The sequence below is a fragment of the Macrobrachium rosenbergii genome, chromosome 6, assembly GCF_040412425.1.
Source record: "Macrobrachium rosenbergii isolate ZJJX-2024 chromosome 6, ASM4041242v1, whole genome shotgun sequence".
Classification (NCBI taxonomy): Eukaryota; Metazoa; Arthropoda; class Malacostraca; order Decapoda; family Palaemonidae; genus Macrobrachium; species Macrobrachium rosenbergii.
This window is the reverse complement of record NC_089746.1, coordinates 36750182-36773737: the sequence shown is the minus strand read 5'-3', so window position 1 is coordinate 36773737 and position 23556 is coordinate 36750182. Positions and strand designations below refer to the sequence as shown.

Genomic DNA, 23556 nt, shown 5'->3' with positions numbered 1-23556 from the left:
ACACTAATTGAGCGTTCATTTACTAATCTGATGCAGAGACACCAAAAGCACATAATGGGAACACAGGATGTGCTCGATCATCATAACATACGTTTTCAAATTAAGCCCGAACAGGCTGGATTAAAAAGATTAAATGAGCCAGGAATCTGTCAACTGACTAACATGTGCCTGGCGGGGGCAGTGCCATTTTTGTTTATGTCATCTCCCGCACGGCTTTGTTGCACTTAATCTGGTAAAGACCGACATTTTGCAATTTTGACTGATAAAACCAAGATTACAGCGTAAACATGATCTTTATACGTCTCTCTGCTTCACTGTAACTAAAATGGTTGACCCTGGGTTACCAACGATAAATTAACAAAAAAATATTACCACTCGCATTCTCATTCAGGTACATTCCAAATCATTAAGCTTTATATCCAAAGAGATTCAAAGACAACAAAACGTCCTTTAGGGAACTTATACACACACACACATACATATATATATATATATATATATATATATATATATATATATATATATATATATATATATATAATCATATGTCGCAATATCATACCTCGGTATTCTCCGTTGGAAATTGTCGCCGAAGGGAATTTATATAAGTGATAAATGATATCAAACACGAACCGCGACGAAAGCCTTTCAGCGACTCCAGTTGACAAACCATTGAGCCATCAAGAGAGGGTTTACGTCAACTGGAGTCGCTGATAGGAATCACTTATATAAATTCACAATACAACACACACACACATTTGTAGCATATTGTATATAAATCATGTGATAAAAATTTCATATATATATATATATATATATATATATATATATATATATATATATATATATATATATATATATATTTATATATATATATATATATATATATATATATATATATATATATATTTTCACATATTAACATTCCTCCCTCTTAGCCAGCCAAAAATAATTTTAATTTTTAATTATAAGAGCTTCTCATTTGAATGTTAGGCCAAAACAACATGGCGGACAAGGTAGGACAACGCTTGTTTTGAACCAAGAAAGCAGCCCTCTCCACACCTGACCAGAAATCAGGACAATAGGCACCCCCTCTTCACATGCCCCTGCTAAAGAACACTCCTAGATTTCCCCCCATTTTGTGAGAGCGAGAGCGGCGTAGGTTTTAGGGAAGATTATAATCATTAGAGGCGTAGGGCTATAAACTTAATCTTTAGGTCCTTAGTTATAGGGCCTCTTTCCCTGTGACCCTTTACTTAAGACGTGCTTTCAGATGTGCCCAGCTCGCGTATACATACGCACACACGCCAAGCACCCGACAAAAACAACACGAGAGGGCAGAGAGACACTCTGGCCTTCGTGAGGAGAGGTAGAACATTTTTCCTCTCAATTCGGACTGGCGGCAGATGATGCTCATTCTGCAATTTCGACGTCTTATACAGGAGCCCCTATAAGCCTGAGAAGGTATGTCTGGGCAGCAGTCTTACGTCAGTACCCCTCTGTTCATTCTAGTGAAATTCTTTTCTTTATTTCTCCAAGATTTTCGCCATTTCATTTCCACTTCTGGTCTTTCCCTTTGTTCACAAAGACCAGCCCACAAAACCATCCCTTGAATTGCCTTGTGTTTAAGTAACGCATCAAGAACCTTAACAAACTACTCCCTCCATAGTGTTAATTTGGGCCAATTAAGCTAATTAATCAAATCCTCCACGGTGCATTGTTTAGTAATGAGGGAGAACTGATTTTGTGTACAAGTGCATGCTAATTCTGGAATTCTCTTCCAGGAGGTGGAATATCCTGGTCCAGTTTTGCTACCCTGTGCCTCAAATCATCTTAAAAGTACAACAGACGTAAACTTCCCTGATACACAGTCTAAGGGGCAATAGCCTGTTACCCTCTTTTGTTGCACGCACCAGAGCCTAACCATTCAAGACAAAATCAACTTGTCAGCAGCTGAGAATTATTGTGCAGTTCAAATTTGCATTTTTTTTCTTATCTGAGTTTACCTGCTGTATCATCAGCCTTTCAGATTACCTCCTTGGTTGTTTTCTGTAAATAAATTCACTTTAACGTAAACTGCTAATCATTTCCCATGGCGACCTTCATATCACTACTTTAAAAATGGCACTAACCAAGGTAAGTTACCCACTTTTCCCTTTCATTTTGTAACAGGTTGATATTCTCAGTTGGCCTTAAGGCAGTAAACTAAGATAAACCCCCCGTTCATCCCTCCAATGAGACCCAATCTGTGAAAAAAAAATATATATATATATATGTGTGTGTGTTTGCACGCAAGCTTGCGTGTGCGTGTTTCCAGGTGCTCATTACTTGTACACATGTGACTTTTTATATTCCCAAATATTTAGCCACAAATATCGTTTAATATCCTGTTCTCTATGAAGTGGTAACAACTTACACCGACTTAAGTATAATTACCTTCGTAAGTTATTTCAGAAGGTATAATGCATTCAATACTGAAAAATATTGTGGCTTTATTATAATATATATATATATATATATATATATATATATATATATATATATATATATACATACACACACACACATATATATATATATATATATATATATATATATATATATATATATATATATATATATATATGTATAACTGAATCATAAAATATGGAACGTTTTGAATATATAAATAAAGATTAAATATTTATCTTTATTTATAATCATATAAAATATGGACACACACATAAACAAAGATTACACCTTTATCTTTATTTATACATATATATATATATATATATATATATATATATATATATATCTACTGGTTAAACATTAAATAAAAATAATTACTGATCCTAGACCTTACACCTATGTAAGCTTGAAAACAAAATGCCGCGTGACTAACACGGTCAAAAGCAACATTAAAGCCATTACCAATCATCCAAACGTCTTGATCAAACTCTAGGGATTTCTATAGGACAATGAAAATTATAACAAGTACATCCCAGACAGTCAAATCCTTGCTAAGGGACAGATGATTACTTTCATCGTGGAACTCATACATTTTGTAAACAGATGTTTTGAAGACTTCAATAACATGGGAGTTTCAGAAACTGGTTTTGATTGGGAAAGCAAGAGCTAAGCTACTATACAACACTTACAGTAGCTCCCTTATGTAGCTCATGTTAAAACTGCTCTCAAAATACAGTGTACATAGTTAATTATGTAGTGTAACCATGTTTTTATATGTCGTATACTGGGTCCAAGTTTTGTTTGTTCATATCATCATTGCTGATCAGATGGGAAATTCTCATTCGTAATAAAACGTTAAGCTGATATTTGGTAGTTAAATTTTGTTTGTATCAATGATCGGGAATGTTGTCTTTTTCTATGATACTGATTTTGGAGCTAATTGAACTTACCACTTAGTCGCTTATTTTTCTAAAGTACTTTGTATTCACTGCCTTTAATTCGGCATTATTAGAATTTCAATCATACTATTCTAATTAATTAATTCCGTGATTTTATTATTCTAATTAATTATTAACTCCGTGATTTTACTGTATGTATAGAATTCAGTGCGAAATTATCGTTTTGGAATACACTAAAGTGAAGTGTGAAAAAAAACCAAACTCAAATACGTGACAAACTAATCACTCACCAAAGGACCAGATAAAGAATCCCATACACTTGGGCCACTCGAGGACGAAGGGGTTTATCTATTTCATATTAGGACAATCTTTTTGTCAAACACAGACTAAATGATGCATATACTAAGTAGAAACGGGGTCTCACACCATAGCATCAACTAGCGGGTCAATTTACCTTAGTACTCTTACCTTTGAAAAATGGATAAATTGCTGGAACACATCAGCAAAGACCTAAAAGTTATATCTTTCTTCTTATTTTTGTTCCTTTATTTTGAATCATTACTCTTTTGCTGCAATTCTCTAGTCAAAATATTTCAGTAATAATTTTCAGTATGTAATCAGAAAAAAAAAAGTTTAAATGGGGAAAAGGAGTTATGGTTGCTTGTTAGATGACTAATAATGAAAACAAATGCTAATGCTGATGACTGAAGATGATGCAAAGTTATAACACTGTAATACCCTGACCTTAAGTTAAGGGTTGTATTACTAGGGTTCAATTCTTTTTGAATAAACGACCGACAAGAGCCCTACATATGGGTTTACTGGCCATGTGTAGGCCTGCCAGTACTCTGGAAGGCCGAGGTAGGACGACGGTCCTAGGGGATTAGTTACCAGCAATACCGCAATACCATAACCGAAGGGGCCTCAAAATTATTAGCATGCACCCACACCTGTGTAGGGGCAGAGGGGGGCTAAAGAATGATGGTACTTTAGTTGTCAAAACACTGTCATGACGCCACTTAAACAAAAAAGCAATACTCTCATCTATTCTCAAATTATCAGCCCAACACTGATATTCGTTAAGAACATGGGTTTAGGGACGAAGGCGGAAAACCAAGCCAGCTACCCTTACAAAAGGATAATAAGACCTTTGGAATGGCTGGCAGATATTCTACATATGTCAGACAAAGAGTTGAAAATGAACAGCAAAGCAAAATGAATATACAGCAGATGGAGCATGGAACAACAATTGCCACCAATTATTTTCATGGACATAGAACAATCTCCAGAGAGAGAAATTACGTTCTGAGTTTTAACATAGTTTAGGGTGAGAAAGGAAATAGCAGTTTACTTATGAAAGTCTAACTTTAATCAAAGCTTAAACTTGTTTTTGATTTATTTTGCCTTTTTGATATAATCTTCTAAAGCTTTAGTTAATCTCTGTGGTACTTCAGCATAACTATTTAAAAATAAAGGTAAAATTATACAAGTGATAATGACTCCTCTCTCTTTGCAAATAAATTTGCCACTAACACTTTTCAAGTCGGTATTAAATTGTTAAATTGCTTTGTTATTTTCTTTATTTTTGCTATTCAGTGGGGTCAGTTCTCTATGGCTTTTGTTTAATATTCAGTACTCATCTGATTATTTCAATCTTCGTCATTCTTTTGTTTATTACTGTAAGAAGGAAAGTTCTGTTATTCCTTTACTCTTATCTGCTTGAATGAGGCATTCAGAAATTGATAGTATCTTAATTGATATACTGACTGACAGATTAAATCAATAATGTAGCAAATTTACATTTAAAATACAAAGTTTGACTAGTGGAAAACAGGTGAAACTAGCTGGTTTTATGATAAACTATCCACTTAGAAATTTGAGTCTTATGGTACACATGTGAAGAGAACCTTCATCTGTGTAAAACTGGAGTGTGCAGAGAAAGTAATGTCAGCTCAAGTTACAGGATTATTTAACTAAACATAAATATGAATTACAGGTAAAAAGCCTATTTTTGAAATAAGTAATACTTCCAGGCTAATTTAAATACTTTACAGAAATTATGTACTTATCGAATTTAATGGGAGGAAATAGGTGGGAGTCGAAAGGAGCGCCGTGGTTCTTTAAACAATTTAAATGAGATTATAATTTTTCCAGTAGAAGTAAAAAACAACAAAAGGAGCAAAAATTATTGAAGCAATATGTTTGATGACAAAGACATTAATTTAGGAAAGTTGAAAAAAGGGGAAGATGAAGAAAGAGAAATACGGACAGTATAAAGGAACAGCGACAAAAAGGGAAAATGACTTGGAACAAAAAGACAGAAACTTCAAACATAAAATGAGTTGGGCGAAAGGGAATGGAATATGCAAATAAAAGGAGAGAAAACAAAACTCGAAGAGACTTTAAACGACAAATGAATGCAGATCAAGCACGATTTAGAAAAACCACAGCTGAGGAGAGAGAGAGAGAGAGGGAGAATTTCCAAACTGAAGACAAGAAAATTTTAAGTGGCATAAAATTTACAGTTCACCATATATATATAAATTATAAAATGCGTTGATATATAAGTTCGAAAAATGATGATGTGCAGTAGATGCTCCCAAGCTTCTCACTTTCATTGCACCAGTTTCTGGTACAAGTTATAAAATACTACACATACCCGATAATACAAAACAATTCCTCACATAAAAGCCTGCCTTATACACACATACAAAGTTTCACACCAAGCACAATTGCATAAATAACACCGTCAAGTAGGTAAATTCATTTTTAAAAATGTTATACTTAATCTCACAATCACTGGACGGATTTTGGGACCACATATATGATGAAAAAGAATATTTTGAAACGGGAACATTCGAATACAGGAAATAATACAATCATAACCCCTTAACCAAAATATCATAACCTCTGAGAGAGAGAGAGAGAGAGAGAGAGAGAGAGAGAGAGAGAGAGAGAGAGAGAGAGAGATTACATTAGGTTGTGGGCGCGGGGGACGTGGGGTGTGGGTTGAAAGATGTAAGCCCATAAGGCTGGTGCGAGGGACACTTGAGATAGCGGTAGATCCTTAACAGGGCTGCACTGATGAACATAGACGTCGATTCCTGCAGCTTTTATTGCCTGTTACTGGGATTGGAAGTCGATATTTCCTTAATTAAGAAAGATTGAATTTTCTCCTGGCAGCTCCTCAAGGCTTTTCATTTCCTTTTTCCTCTTTCCATTGGGTGCACACCAAGGGCGCCTCGCTCTCCTTCCTCTGTCTCTCTCATCTCTCCATTTCTCTCTTTCTCTCTTGGTGAGCCACTGTGGCGTGAAGATGGAATATGACTTTGATTTGCCTTTTTCCTACCGTTTATTGAAGACACTTCACAGATACAAGTAGAGAGAGAAAGAGAGAAAACATTCCCCAGTCACGGAGAAACTGGAAGTTGGCGTTTCTTCATTTTAAATAATTGGCAAGTTCATTTTTTTAAAGTGACAGAACCAAGACGGACATCTTCATTCATTTCACGCGCTGGCAAAAATGATCTGACGGAATAGCTACACAATGGCTTATAAGAGTCTCGGCCAAGGTGTGTACAGAGATACATATGGAAAATGGAAACATGCAAATGCACACTCTTGACATTTTATATATATATATATATATATATATATATATATATATATATATATATATATATATATATATATATATATATATATATATATATATATATATGACGACTGGGGCCGCTTTTCTCGAAACCTCGACCGTTTTGCATTTGCCAACTAACTGAGAAAAATAAACATTAATGCCCCTCATTTAGTAATAGAACAGAGGTCTCAATTCACCCCTTCATAATCTCTCTCATTCCCCAAAATGGTTAAGCCTAACTCTCTTTCTGTTCAGAGTGACTGCTTGGGCCTAAAATTCCAGGTACCCTTGCGTCCAGCCAGACTTGGGGGAGAAGCCCCAAAAGAGAAAGTTGATCTCCCCCACAACAACTCATTTTGAACCCACATGAGCTGACTAACGCCATGTGGAAACCATGCGGTCGACATAAAGGGAACCGTGACGAAAATTGACCTCTGCGCCACCTGGATGAGAAGCCAACATAATCCCCGGAGGCTATAAATAGACTCTGCAAGAGGAATCGGTCTCAGTTCCCTCAGAGACCGCTCAGAGATCGCTCAGGACCTACGCGAGACAGACGTCCCTGTCTGTCCCTTTGAACACGTGTCGACCCAGGGGCCTCGACTGTATATTTGTATAGTGGCATTATAATTTCTTCCTTCACCGCCAGCGCAATATTGAACGAGGAGAACTTCGCCTGGACTAAGGTAATGTGCCGGAACTAAGGCCTCTCTTTGGACGTCTGGTGTTGCAAAACTAGAGTGGTAAGTAAAGCCGAGTGAAAAATGATGGAAAACGATGATTCACTAGTGAAGGAAGGATTTTTGCTTAAGTATTTTTTAAGAATATTAATAGTTTTGTGACGATTTTCAGCAAAACAATTAAGGCAAAAGAAAAATCCAATAACATCTATAAACAATTACAGTACTGACAATAATAAAAAGTCAGGTCAAATCAAAGATAACTAACAAAACTACATTGGGAACATATCAGATCATGTGAGAAGTTACTGAAGAGAACAAACAGCAATGCACAGAGAGTGCAGGCGTACAACGACAAATGCTTAACAATAAACATAAAAATAATAACCCAATAATACAAATTAATACCATTCAAAAAAGTTTGATTCATCACAAATAAAACAATCGTAATATTAACAACTCACCAATACCAAGGCAGAGCAGTTTCTGAAAAGAGCAAAAATGAAAGACAATTAATGACATTGTAAAGAACTTTGATCAATAAGATTAGGGTAGGTTACCCTGTTTTCGTAGTAAACGAAGTCTTTTCCGTATCCATTTCGCCTAATGCCAATCGTCTCTTAACATATCTATGGAATATACATCTGATTCTATTAAGGTAGTACAAAGTTTGAATGTTGAAAATGGCCTCTTCTTACTTGTCATGACACAAACAAGAATAACCAAGAATTTCGAGAATATATGAAATCTGTAATTTTCTGCAACGTTTAAGAACCTTGATTTAATAAACGTTAATTTCGTACATGCCCGTAATTTTTTTGAAACAATTGTTTATTAAAAGGTAAAGTGAAATTTTGTATTTTATTCATGTTTAAAAGCAAGTCAGTATGATTTTATAGGGGTTTTACGTAATCTGTTTATTCCAGGTATCTCCAAGCTGGCCGAGGTGACCAGGATTACGTAACATCCGAGCTATTTCCTGGCTGGCTTGTTGACCAGGTTTACGTAACACCTAAGAGGTAAGGCAGTGTATATGTCAAAATCATCGAGCCCTACAGGCGTTTTCAACACACACATCTACACATTCACAAACAGACACACATACACATATATATGTATATATATAAAGTACATTATATATATATAATACACACATATATATATATACACAATATACATACATAGATGTGTATGTGTATGTATACTGGAGTTGCTTTCGGTGGTTCGAATCCACCACATGACCACCACTTAATTATAATTCCCCTTCGGTATTATTTCCAATGTAGAGCTAACTGGACATTAAACGACACTTGTAGCTTAATTTTTGTTCCCCTTCGGTATTATTTCCAATGTAGAGCGAACTGGATATTAAACGACACTTGTAGCTTAATTTTTGTATACATATATATATATATATATATATATATATATATATATATATATATATATATATATATATATATATATATATATATAATAAATATGTAATATATATATATATATATATATATATATATATATATATATATATATATATATATATATATATACAGAGAGAGAGAGAGAGAGAGGGGGGGCAAGGCACATCTCATGTCCCCAGTGGTCTCAAGTCGAAAGGAGAAGTGTGTTTTTAGTTCATCGGAATTTATTTTAGTAATTTCTTTCTGTTAATCAATTATTTTATTACCCTATGGATAAACTGGATAACTGGATCTCTCAACCACTTATCATTTCAGACCCCTTAAAATAATTTTAAGCCTAAAGAACCTTTACATAAAATCTATTATATATTTTTATGTCTTTCTCATAAACTTACAATTCATCTTTCTCTAGTAACTGCTAGAAAGAAAATGACTCGTTTTCCTCCAGTTTTCTGACAGTAAAAGGAATCAACTAAAACTGCTTGTTCGCACAGACATGACCGGAAATTTTTCATTCACAAAAACCACCAATATCTGAAATAAATAAAAAGACACTATATAGCATGAACAACGATGACAGATAATGACTACTAAAACAATTTGACTAAAATAACCTATCAATAACAATGTTGAAAAAACATGCAATAAAACAAGGCAATTTGTCAGATGAACAAATATTCGGACCATGGAAATGTTATTTTTAAAGCCAATTTAAACAGTAAAATTTGTTCTCTAACAGAAAAAAAAGCGCTTGCCCCTTGATGCACATACTCAGTTTCGGTAGAATGTTATACAAACCCATGGATCTCATCTCAAGCTAAAAGGAAAAAATGTTTAACTAAAAATTACACTCGCATTATGATTAGCCTATTTACCACTCTCTTTCAAACAATGGCGGCATTTCGCTGCCGAACTTCGGCAGAGAAACGCTGAAATTCTACTGATCCTGAATGTATGTTATATCATGGCATTATCGGATAATAGTAGTAGACAAATGTACCCAGTTATAGTACGGCAGTTTTGCTTGGTCTGGTTGCTCATAGCAAGCTCGGCAAATGAATATTATGAAGATAGGCGTGGACATGACGGGGGTGTCCTGGGTGGAGCTGGGAATTTTATTAACCATTATAATGATTATATTTTTATTACTGGACATTAACAAGATTTTTTGACTGACATGATTTCAATACATAGGTTAGGTGACGTCATGATGAAAAAAGTAATTGGAAAGAAGAGGCATCTAAACTAAACCTGACTTCACGGTGAGTGTTAAGGCTCCCATACAAAGTCAGTCATGAGTGAAAAGCAAGGTGTGGAGGTAAGTGCGGTATAAAAAAGTTAATTCACACATGAAACCCTTCTACAGGAATTGGTTATCTCTCCTGACGACTAAAGGAAACATTTACTGTGGCGCGGGAAAGGACGCTGCCGCGCGCGCGCACACACACACAATGAATATTAAGATGATAAATTCATTTTTTCCAAGTGGAAGATTTTCCAATATTCTAAGATTCTTGACCATTGGACAGACATTTGAAGAACTGAAGTTCACCACCGCGATCTCTCCACATAGCCTTGGACGTGTAATTTTGGGAAACTGTAGTGCTATCGTCTCTGTACTAAAGGAATATATTACTGTAGGTTTAATAAGTTAGCACAGAACAGATTCGATTCACCAAATATCATAGTATTATTTTAGTATTTGCAAAATGAATTTTGCAAATTATTAATTTCGGGTATTTCATGTAATTTTTCCATTAATTTCAAATAACAGTCACTTTTGTTGTTACAGTCTTCACTTTTTACTTTTCTTAGAGCAGGAAATCCTCGAAATTAAGGAATAGTCTCTCCAGCAGAACTCCGAAGTGACTCGTGAGCCAGCCATTTTCACCCTTAGTTATCACTCAGTGCTGTGCAACCACTATGACTGAGCTAAAAAATCAAACCATGTTAATTATTACCTAATCATTTGCGCAATCCGTTAACCATACCAAACCACGAAGTATATGTTTGCGAGTCGTCCATCTGTACAATCTTGACTGACAGTGTATGGGGTACTTGAGAGAAATTTGGAGGTGCCTTGACGCTGCAATCCTCACGTCACTCTGCTGAATTAAAGACAAGTAAATGCCCATTTGCTGTAAGGTAGCAAAGTATATTTAATAAATTGGTTTCAAATCTTTGGAGCATTTAGATGCCCGATGTTCAAGTTCGTCGGTTCTTAAGGCGTGGGCCTAAAGAAAATACATCAGCTTTTGAATACAACAAACGCAGACACAGAGTGGCAACAGAACCTTAATAACAGACGAAAATAACAAAATGAAATCGAGCCCTTATATGATGCTTACAACAAATTGGTGGGAACCCTAATTTAGGCACAGGTGAGAGTCCATGTGATGTCGCATAAACATGCAAAAGAAATTTAAATGAAAAATACTTTCAGTGTACTGATCTACTATTCAAGAATGACTCATGGCAGAGAGAGAGAGAGAGAGAGAGAGAGAGAGAGAGAGAGAGAGAGAGAGAGAGAGAGAGAGAGAGAAACTTGTTAACACAAGAGCGTTCCGTGTCCCACAGATTCCTTGTCAATATTTAACGAATGAGAAGCAGCCTCCGTTGCGGGCTATTTATATCTTGATGGCATAGATTTACTGTAACTATGAATTTCCTATAAGCCTAACTACATATTTTATTGGGGGGAACTCTTTCTTTCAATAATGTGAGCCACGTTGCGAGGGAAAAACGAAAAACCTTGACAGTGACTCACAGTGTGCTTATTCGTGAGAGAGATAAGCTCGACCTACCTACCTACGAAAAGATACGTATAACTTGGAAAGAAAACTATAAACAGTCTAACAATGTTATTTCCGACCAAATCTGATATTTACCTTGCCACTTTTCCAAGCGACAAGTTCCAGAATAAGGCAGCCTGTTTAATTAGTTTAATCACTTTCCAATAAGAAACCAGCGAGATTTAGTTTTTTCCCCACTAGACGTTAACATAAGTAACCCAGCGAGTGGGCCGCTGCCGTGGCCTAACATCATCGCCCACTGGTTGAAAAAAGACGTGAGGAATTGTGTCACTGGCTCTACGCATTCTTGTCTCGAGTGATTTCATTCTACGGAGAAAACTTGCTCCACCGTGCCTTGGGGAGCACATTTCCTTGTACTAACATCTCGTGAAACGCGCATGCGAGCACACAGAAAACACACACATACAAACATTCATATATTCCTTCTAAAAACTGGTTTTATCGAGCTCAAAATTATATTTCCAACTAACAAGGAACGGATAATTAATACGCAACCACGGTAATAAACAATTTATCAAGATGTTTCATGCAAAGAGAGAGAGAGAGAGAGAGAGAGAGAGAGAGAGAGAGAGAGAGAGAGAGAGAGAGAGAGAGAGATTTTCTTTGGATGCGATAAAGGTCCCAAAGTTGCACACATCTCTTCAGACGACGCAAGCATACGCGCATAAACACACTCATATTACACCTGCACTGCAATTATCATAAATAATACGTTGATAATTATTTATACTCGTGTCTGGATATTTTAAGGAGGTCATTGCCTCCGTTGATATAAAACACGAAAAACTCCTCAAAAAAGTCGTTCAAATTAAAATCAAAGCGTCCCGCTGCACTAAATATGAACATAAGCGGCTTTGATTTTCTCACCGAGTTAACAGCGCCAGCAAACAGGCAGCCGAGGCCAGGAAAATTTAATTTGCCGGGGTAATGATGTCCTTTCGCTCCATTACCACCAAGTATTTCTCGTGCATTTTATAAACTAAATTTACACCAACTTTTGCAGATTTCCTGATGTTTGTAAAGGTAAAGTTCAAGAAATATTGCACAGAGGAAGAGGACCAGTATATATCATTTCTTTGTTAATAACACAGGAATGCTTTTCATCAAGAGCCTGCTCTTGTAGACTAATAATTCTCTCCCTGTGATAATTATATAAAACTTCGCGAGGTTAAGGTATGTGATCTTTTTTGTCATATCGCCTTTCTTGAAGAGAAACGGCAACACCTTCTGCCCTCATGAATGAATGGAAGAGGAAGGTTGAGCGTCAAGTTAATGCAACTGCTTTCTAACAAAAAATACATCGCGCCAGAACGCCCAACAGCAGGAAAGCGTGATATGAAAAAGAGAAATTACGGTCATTTCTTGTTCATCACATCCACCGATATGCATACTTAAATCTCTTATTCATTCTGGAATGTCATCTTCACAGTCGGTAACAATGTCGAGACCCATCTTAACTTGGTTAAAAGGAATGGTGAGTATGCTTTTCCTTTAAAAACGTATTCAGCGTATATATACAATTGTTTGCGTACATTTTATTTCTTTACTATGAATAACAAAAGACCTAAGATAGCCACATCAGACTAATTCTATGGTTCATTTACAGGGAAAGGAAGAGTGCTGACCAATGCAACAGCATTTCGGCAGATTAGGTATGGGCTGAATAACTGCAAAACACATTATTTTTTATTTGTGAAAGGTGCATTTCGATGTCCTTAGAGCTCTAAGGGCAAATTTATTATGCATACATTAAACGTGAATTTGTACTCGAAACATCTCGCAAAAAGTACATTATTTGAATCAACAATGTTCAAATTATAAGGCTGAGAGAGAGAGAGAGAGAGAGAGAGAGAGAGAGAGAGAGAGAGAGAGAGAGAGAGAGAGAGAGAGAGAGAGTCTTTAGTGGGATATGGTGTTATAACAATTTCTTTCCTATACTTCAGAGGAAATTTTATCTCATAAGTAAAGACTGTTCTTTAATTAAGAGGCTGACCTGTTTCCATTAGTCGCGTACCGCAGACTGCGGATGGCTCTCGAGGGGAAAAAAGGGGTGCCAAAATGGGAATTACACAATTCTCACTTTGGCTCTGAAGCACAGTTTCAAGATTTCTTCCTTAAAATGAACAAACCGATCAGGAATTGTATATTAATTTCAAATCTTTGTAAATCATCTGTTTTTTTTTTCCTGAGGATATCCACTCCTATGTTTTGCTTACGATGTTCTTTTATAAAGGTGTCAACTTACTGGAGTGGACAGCGAAGAACTGGAAAGAGATGCTGAGGACGAGGATTGTGAAGCAGGCAGTTTGGTAGCCGAGGGACGCACGGGCGGTTGGGGTAAGAGCACCTCAGGGACTCATTCACTAGCCGGCTCTCATCGCGATGTCTTAATTAAGAATCTGCCGGCAAAGTTACTGGTTAGGAGAGTCCGTGTGCGAGTTTGTGCGTGTCCTTTTTAACCTCACCATACTGGCTGGTTTTAATTCGTAATGATAATGCCTTCTTCATGCGAGACGCTGGAATGAACTTACTAGTTTCTAAAACACTTTTTAAGAATGAAATTTAACGAGTAGTTTCTTACACACATACTTTAAAAAAAAATGATTAAGAATTTTGCACTTTGGTATATTTCTGAGAATTAAATGCGGCAAAGTTAGCCAAATTTCAGTTATATCTATTTCCACAAGTTCCTACGTGGGACAAAAAAAAAACTTTGAAAAAAAGTATGCTTTCGGAAGTGGCTTTACGAGGCAACAAATCGACTGACACCCAGGAAAATTATAATAGTGGGTGCATTTCAAGTTTTCTGTAAGAGAAATCTGTTGTGCCGGCTTTGTCTGTCCCTCCGCACTTTATTCTGTCCGTACTTTTTTCTGTCCGCTCTCAGATCTTAAAAACTACTGAGGCTAGAGGGCTGGAAATTGGTATGTTGATCATCCACCCTCCAATCATCAAAAATACCAAATTGCAGCCCTCCAGCCTCAGTAGTTTTTATTTTATTTAAGGTTAACGTCAGCCATAATCGTGCTTCTGGCAACGATATAGGACAGGACACCACCAGGCCGTGGTTACAGTTTCATGGGACGCGGCTCATACAGCATTATACCGAGACGAAAGATAGATCTACTTTCGGTGGCCTTGATTATACGATGTACAGAAAACTCGATTGCGCCGAAGAAACTTCGGGGCATTTTTCACTTATTTTATTAGACAAGCTACCAAGTTTGTTCATTGGTAACCTATACGTGTACGTACTCACGTGACAGCACGCACAGACAAAATTATCACATACATAGAATATATCCATATGTGCGCTCCTGCGCGCGCACACACACACAACGAGCACCATCTAAATTCACCTTCCAAGGATTTGCTGAAGTTGGCTTCATATACTCTTCATCTTACATGCTGTCATTATAAAGATCATTTCCGCTCGTATTTACAAATCGTAAGGTAATTAAGCTAAAATTATATTACAGGTAGACATGAAGGTTGGCAAAGCAAGGCATGGGATTGAACACACTGTCTTCAAGCTTATTTTCACCTCGTTAGTGTTATTAATACATTTGAGCTTACTTTTTTTTTTTTTATCATTCCCTCAGACTGCCCTTCTTATCAAATGCAGAAACGCACACAAATACGTGTTCTGTATCGTCTCTTGTGGTAGAATAACATAAAGCCTTGACGAAATCCAAGAACTTTCGAGGGGTGATTTATTTAGGGCCTACGCATTTTTCATCCCTTCTATGAAAGAACTCTTTGACCTCTCTCTCTCTCTCTCTCTCTCTCTCTCTCTCTCTCTCTCTCTCTCTCTCTCTCAATAATATATATCATTTCCTGAAAAAAGTTCTACTGAGCAATAATTCTGACTTCATATCCAAAAGCCAATCATTTCGGCTTCATATCTTGAACTTTTTTTAGTTCGTTTCTTTTTTTAATTCCACTTGACTTGAGTGCAATAAGACAGTCAATCAGTTTATTGTTTGACATGAAGTGTTAGGATTTCCATGGAAAACTAAGAGTACAATATTTAAAAACAATTTTCATAATTTTAGGTTATCCTGCTTCATCTACCTTGATTTAAGCCCAAAGACGATTTCAGGCAGAATTCTTTTTTTAAGACAGACTTAAGAATGCCCTTCTTCAGCAAGACCTGGTGATGATTGACCCACAGTCACGCCGTGACCTCGATGACACTGAGCCTCTCATATTATCCTTTTGATTATGTAAGATTATTACAACTCAACTGCGTCGTCAACGGATTGTTCTACCTAAACAAAACCTCGCAAGCATCTGAGACTCATTGATACTTGAATTTATACACAACAGACTTTCCGCTTTAATTCCATCAGGCGACGACCAGAATGTCAAAGCTTTGCACAATCCGCCCAACACAAAATTTCCTCCCTCTTTATCTCACATCATCGCCCAGCTTCGGAAATAGGATTCGAATCCAACAGGAAAAACACAATAAAAGCAACTTTGTAGACCGAGAGTGAGAGTTGCGATGAAGAAAACAATTTCAGAAACGAGAGAAGAACGAGGGGCGAAGCGCAATAAATGGGGGCCGGACCATACAGCGAAACTGAAACCTTACTGTTTCGAGACTTCATAGCGAGATGCCTCTGGACGAATAAGAGATAAGCCAATCGAGTTAAGTAAAGCATGTGAATTTAACATCATTCGGTGCTTTTATAACCCAGCGATCTTCTCGGTCACCCTAATTGAAATATCCTTCGCAAATGGTCATCGTGCAATGGGTCATGTTACAAGGATGTCAGAGGTGATAACCAATTGGATCTCCGGTAACTCTCTCGAGCGGTTAATAACCATTATTGCTCAGTATTAGGGCAGGAGAACCACGCGCCGAGCTCGCTGAGAGGGAGACCATTCAAAATATCAACAGGGAATGAAGAAAGAGAAAGAGAACAGAATGGAATAGGTCAGACCCACGCGTTACTTTTTAGAATACCTAATTCCCTTTCTCTTTACGTTCATGGAACTTAGATAAAAAAAAAAAAGAGAAAGTGTTCCATCCCTTGATTATACTGTAAAAAAATAAATGTTTTTATTTTTATTTTAGTGAAAGCATTTACACTAAAATATTCTCAGTGGAGATGCAATAAACGTATTCGCTGTCCGAGTTCCCCGTTACCACAGAAGAGCGGAAGTTCCAAAGGAATACAGGAGGTCGGTAGGAAAAATAATTTAATCAACGTGGTAAAAAAGAAAAAATCTGACTCCGGGTTTGAACAAAATACGAATAGATGGCAGGCTACAGAGCTTAGCAAATCTTGTGGTCAAAAGAGTGCGAGGAGCAATGACAACTACCTGGCTTCTTTCACAAATCTTCCCTTGTATGAGAACTTTAAGGTTAATTGTGTTCATGTATTGAGTGCACAGACAAATCAATGGTCTAAATAAGTTTAATATCTGGACTTAAACGGCATTAAAGAATGAAGAATGGAATCAGTGCACAGAGAGAGAGAGAGAGAGAGAGAGAGAGAGAGAGAGAGAGAGAGAGAGATAAGGAATGACCGCCAGTGCAATCGGTAGATGAGCGATCTAAATGCATGAGGGTTTGTGATTTATCCTTGATTTTTCGCCTGGGTTTTAAGAATTCCAACCATAAAAGATTTTGGAAAAAGGGATCGGGGTGGGCTAGAAATGCTTAACATTCCGAGTCAGAGAGAGAGAGAGAGAGAGAGAGAGAGAGAGAGAGAGAGAGAGAGAGAGAGAGAGAGCTCTTTTCTGGGGTCCATAGAACGAAGACTATTGACTGGCGGATGTCCTTTACTGTTCGCTGATAACATCGGACTCTCTTGAAGGCGACATCGAGTTACTATGGTTATATAACTATCACTATCATCATCATCAGCATCACAATTTTAAAGGAAACAGATGTCCAGTATTCTCATAATTAACTAAAGAATGGAAAGTGTTACTCGGACAATTCTTATGTTTTACTTTAAGATTTACCATCTTTCTTACCATTTGAGGTAGTTGCATTTTGTCGTACCATGTGTTATTTTCTGTAGCTTATAAATTCTTGACATAGGGTATGACAAACTGTGAATCAGTTTGTCTTTAAGGTGCTGAATTTACTACCTTGTGAAGTACATATTCGATATAAGGAGATGCGAATTGGGGATTACTGCGAAAAACATTTTTCGTTTAAGGAACTTGCCCACAAGTCACATAAACGATTTTATATTAACCTAATGATAGGATTAACAACCATTTATTCAAAACCATCTGCTGAACTGTGATATAACTTAAAGTCATTGTTGACCATTGTTTATTAAGTAAATAAATTAAAATATTCTCAATGTGACTTAAGATCTCATAATAACCGAGAACTTTTAAACTTATTACGTATCCATAGTAAATTTAACATAAACTTTTCTTTTAAGTAATTTTCATTTTCTAATCAGGTTTGCACATCCTTATACGGAAACAGGAAAAATATCCAATCCATGTTTAATGGAAACTGGACAAAGAAGAAAAAAATTCCACGTATTTTACTCTTTCTGTACCCTCTTCCCTCTTCTTTATGGTATTTTTATCGAGCACCGTGGGCCAATCTCTACCTCTGCTTAATCTCCGCAGACAAAGGGAATGGAGGACCCCGTGCCCTGGCTATACCACCAACGATCCTGTCCATCCACTGATTGTCAAGAGCGACGTCAAGACTCAGGGTCCAGTCACCTACAGGTCACAATCTTGCAGATAACTTTATATAATCTATTTCTCTTTTTAGTTCATGCAAAAACTGTTGTATTGTATTTGTGAAACTGCCCTTTACTATCACAGATTTGAGTCTCCCATCATGACAGAGTAGATCCTCAAAATGCAGCAATTATGCCTCAGATCATGCTAGGATCAACCAAACGAAACAAATGGACTCCAATTGAATGGGCCCAAAACATGCACCAGAGTGACCACACTCACATTAATATCTCTGAAGCATATAGAATCCAGATCAGAAAGTGAAGAAACCTCTACCAAAACAAGGGATAAGACTCTGGCACCCCAAAACTACCCTTGCTCAGACAATAGGAACAAGTGCCTAAAGCAAGCCCCAGACACCAAGTTACAGTCCAAAGATGCCAGAGGTGACACCCACAATCACCTTCAGCACCTTCAATCCTTGAGCTAAGACCCAACCCGACAGATTGGCATTGCGGCCTGACTGAGGCAAGAAGGAGTGCTCACAACCTGTCTTGTGCAGAGTGGTACAGAACAGTGCACAGAGCCTGTCTAGTGTGGAGCAGTATAGAGCAGTGTATGAGCTCGGCTGACTCCAGGCCATGCAATCCCTGACATGGACCCAAGCCGAACTGACACTAAGCATAGGAATATGGTCATACCTGTGATAGTTAAAGGACTGATCACGAGACTGTTCCAAGATATACCGTGCTAGCTCTAAAGCATTTTCATAGGCTCTTCCATTTGTCCCTCTTGAGAAGCATAAACGCAGGATGAGTCAGGGTTGATACTCCTCTCCCACGACGACCGCGTAGGTGATCAGAAGAAACCAAGACCATGCACCATGGAAAAGGAATGAGCAGACTCATGCACCATATACCGGGCATGAGTAGGCTAATGCACCTGTCACAAACTCGTGAGATAACCTATCTGCCAAATTAACATGTGTTGTACTAACCTCTACCCTCAACAACAGTAACAGATGTAAGATGTCTATACTTTCTTGTGAGGGGTGAAATCTGGACCTTTTTCCGGCATTTCTGGCAATCTGGAGATATGGAAAACGATGAGAAAGGTGAGGAAGAGGATGAAGGCAAAACATCCTCCTAACCTGCAAGGGATGGGGTTGAGGCAAGCATCCAAGAAAGGTCAGGAGCAGGGGCTGCCAGAGAATCAATAGCAAGAACAGAAGGAACAAGAACAACAGCATTGTCAATGCACACTATCTCGCTCAGAGAAGAAACTGCTGATACAGTGGGGTCCACCGAGAACCAACACAGGTAAAGAACTGTTGGTTACAGCCAAATGTTCCTAGAAGTTATACAGGAAGGTGTATAATTACAAAGCACAAATATTGCCTTTCCAATGATACACAGTTCATTACCTTTATTCCAGTGATTGTGCACTTAAGCATATTGTAGTAAATTTTTAGGGTATTGGTACAAATATTTGCATTTATGAAATTCTTTATCTTTACCGGTAGCTATTTTCATTTATAATATGAGGGCAAAACAGAGGATCATTTTCACTTCTACTAATGTTTTCCCAACAGTTTATTAAGATTTAGGTTAAAAAGTACTTTATGTACAGTATGCACGTTCCTTCTTTAAATTCAATGCCTCATGAACGGTAATGTCAAAACGTAGTTAAAGGGTAAAAATACACGAAACATATGCAATATAAACATATAGCGCCCTATAAAACATAACCATAATATACGTAATGGCTTATATAGATAGCAGTGAAGTGTTTATAACACTGGACAAGAACTCCATAGCAACTTTGTATGATGTAAGAATGAATGTATAGCATATATTTATATATATATATATATATATATATATATATATATATATATATATATATATATATATATATATATATATATATATATATAATGTATACTTCTTCTTCTTCTTCTTTTAACGTGCTTTTATTCCCATTTTTGTAATTTGGTTTGACATCGTAGTTTTTTTCATGTATCATACCCGACCCAACGCCCTTTCTTCCCAGCAGCGAGAAGTTATTGGGCGGGTATGGCGAGAACATAGATGTTTGTTAATTTTTTTAGTGTTTGTTTTGTAACTTTGTAACATCCATTTGCTTTTAAGCAAAACATTATAACCTATTATTTTTCTCTTGATCTTATTTTGCTTTTATGAACCGACTGAGTATACTAAGATAATATTTGGTTTGGTAGTTTTTATGGCAACTATTTTTTGTTTTTGCACATCATTGACCTAAATGACAACAAGATGAGAAACTTGGCACGAATATCTACTTTACACAGGGCAATAAAAAAAGCACTGTAAACAAATTCTCGATAAAGAATATTGGAAGGATTTTCTTTTTCTTATCATTTTCAGGCACAATAGAAGAAATAAATGGCAATAAACTACACATACTGTTGCTTTGCATGATGGGAAAACCATTTAATATTTCTAAAATTAGATTTTTGACAAATATTTTCCTATCGCAAGGTATGAACATTCTTTTAGGGATACAATAAGCTCGTCATTTTGAACTTTTATTTCGTTACTTTGGTTTCGAGCATACTGGAAAAAGTTACAACTATCCAACTTCAAATAACCTAGCATGAAAGCTAACTAATATCTTTAAGTCCACACACGGTCAGTAACAGATTTGTGCATCGCGGTCACGTCCTACACCAGAAGTATTTGGACAAACATTTTTGTCTTATACAATAGGATCAACACTATTACTTTATGGAACAAACACGATGGCTAAACAAGCTACCACAGAACACAATGTTTTCGCAAAAAAATATGGGTGAAAATGGCGCAACAGAAGAGTATTGCATAAAAACTAAGATGATAATTAAAGACAAAGAAATGATAACAGAAACAGCTAAGGAAATCTGAAAAAATACGGCAAAGTGGCATGGCGATCTAGAAGAACATTATCATCCAAAACACAGCAACGAAGATGGTTCCTCAGTCTTACAGTACTGATACCGAATCGTGTTTTATTACATCTTAACAGAAGTGTATTTTTATATTGCATTACAAAAACATATTTAATAATAAAATCATTACTACTATTATTACTATTACAAATAATCTACAGTACAATGTCATCATCATATTAATTACAATTTTACCTAAGATTATCACCATAAACCTAGTTTTATTACAAGACCAGTTTTGAGGATCAGTCTAACTTTGAGTATAAGCCTTCTTGCCCTACCAATGACTTACTTTCTCCAAAACAAACCAGAAATGGTCTCATGTTACCTACGATAGCTTTTTATTAAATTATCAGCACAAAAATAAAAAATTCGGATTCATGTTTTTCAACTTGTTTTTTATTGGTATTTTATAACTAATTTTTCTGGTTCAGTTGGGACAGTAGTTCTGTTCGAACCTAGTCCAGTAAACAGGATGGCAGCAAACTAAAGGTACTTTCAAAATGTCAACCAGTTTTTTTATGATTGCTGGGTCCTGCCGAATGAGTACCGGATTCTCACGAATCTGGCACTGTTATCACCGACGTAATTTGGCTTATTTTTAATACACGAACCTTTCGCTGGTTCCTTTATATTAAAACAACATTGTCCTTGATTTCGTTTCTAACTACTTCTTCATGCGTGACTAAATAATGATCTCCAGTTTTTCGGTTTAAAATAAAAGTGCCTATTCCTGCCAGTTCTTCATTTTTCCTTTAACGACACCTTTAACCGGTGACCTTATTTATTTGAAAACACTAAGAGATATGTCTCCCTTTTTTCCGTTAAGACAGAATCGTGAAGAAAAGTCTGAAAGTCCAAAGTGAGAAGGATGCGCTTCCCCGTCTTTATACAAGCGGATCAGTCCCGCGAAGGCTTAACAACCACTGATGGATATAAAAGGTGGGGTCCCATGATTTAGAATGATGGGTAAGTACGCTAGCCTTATAATTAAGAGGGATTTACATAATGAGCTCAATCACTTACTTTCTCTGAAGTAAAATGAGGACCTACAATGACGTGTTTACTGGTACAAGATTAATGGACATGAACAGGAACAAATTTCTACAGACGATGACTATAATATTACCTATATTTTTAAATTACTATTAAACATACTAATGTATCTGTTTCTCTGATATCTCATTTAGACTAAATCACAACTGGATGGTTTCACCGAACCAAACTATTTTTATAGGAGTCAATAACCCCATTCTAAATTGTGGCGCCAAAAACTCGGTCTTACTTCTACTGAGGTCTTGTACAAATGAAAACTGCGTCTCTATCTCTCTGCCAGGAATAATGCCAGTATATTTGTGGCCCACACACGAACACACGCAAAGTGAGGTATAACCCTTACGTTAATTTTTAGACGTTTTAAGCATATTTTGCGGAACATTCAACTAGACTGGCAAAGGCCGCGTAGTTCATCAATTTTCCTGAACGTGGCTCATTATGAATTTTTCCCTTATTAATATATTATACTTAACTTAGGAGCACGTCAGTCATTCTATGAATTAACACAGATTTAAGTAATCCGCTGGTGTCTTTGATTTACTATTTTAGCCTTCCATTGGTTTCTTGTCAGCAAAAGCGCAATATTCTCTGCATCTTTAATGTAGAGTTCACCACATGTGAAGAGATTTTGTAAACCCGAACAGAATTCGTATAGTGTTACCGTTCTTTCAAAGACAATATTTATATAGGATACTAATAAATAACTGTTTAATTAAGAAAGGAAACTTAAGTGCGGTTATATCTCTCGCCTAGTCTTCTGAAATTACAATACAAAGGTTTTGTTGCTTGAGCCTGCCTCTCTCTCTCTCTCTCTCTCTAAAAATATATGATAAAACAAATAATAAATAAAACTTCTGATGAACAAAAAAACTAGACACATCACGCTTTCTTATCCTTTTACAGATTACTTCTATCATGTACAGTTACGAAGCTACAATATTTTAAACTGTACCATGACTTTATGG

The 23556-nt window shown here is 36.5% G+C and overlaps 1 long non-coding RNA gene across 1 annotated transcript in view; it reads right to left on the bottom strand.

Moving 5' to 3' along the window:
- LOC136839768 (uncharacterized) overlaps positions 1-23556 on the bottom strand; it is a 303840-nt gene that overhangs the window by 191647 nt on the left and 88637 nt on the right. The window contains exon 3 of the long non-coding RNA XR_010853453.1: positions 8132-8153. This is a non-coding gene — a long non-coding RNA (uncharacterized lncRNA). The remainder of the gene's footprint in view (positions 1-8131; positions 8154-23556) is intronic.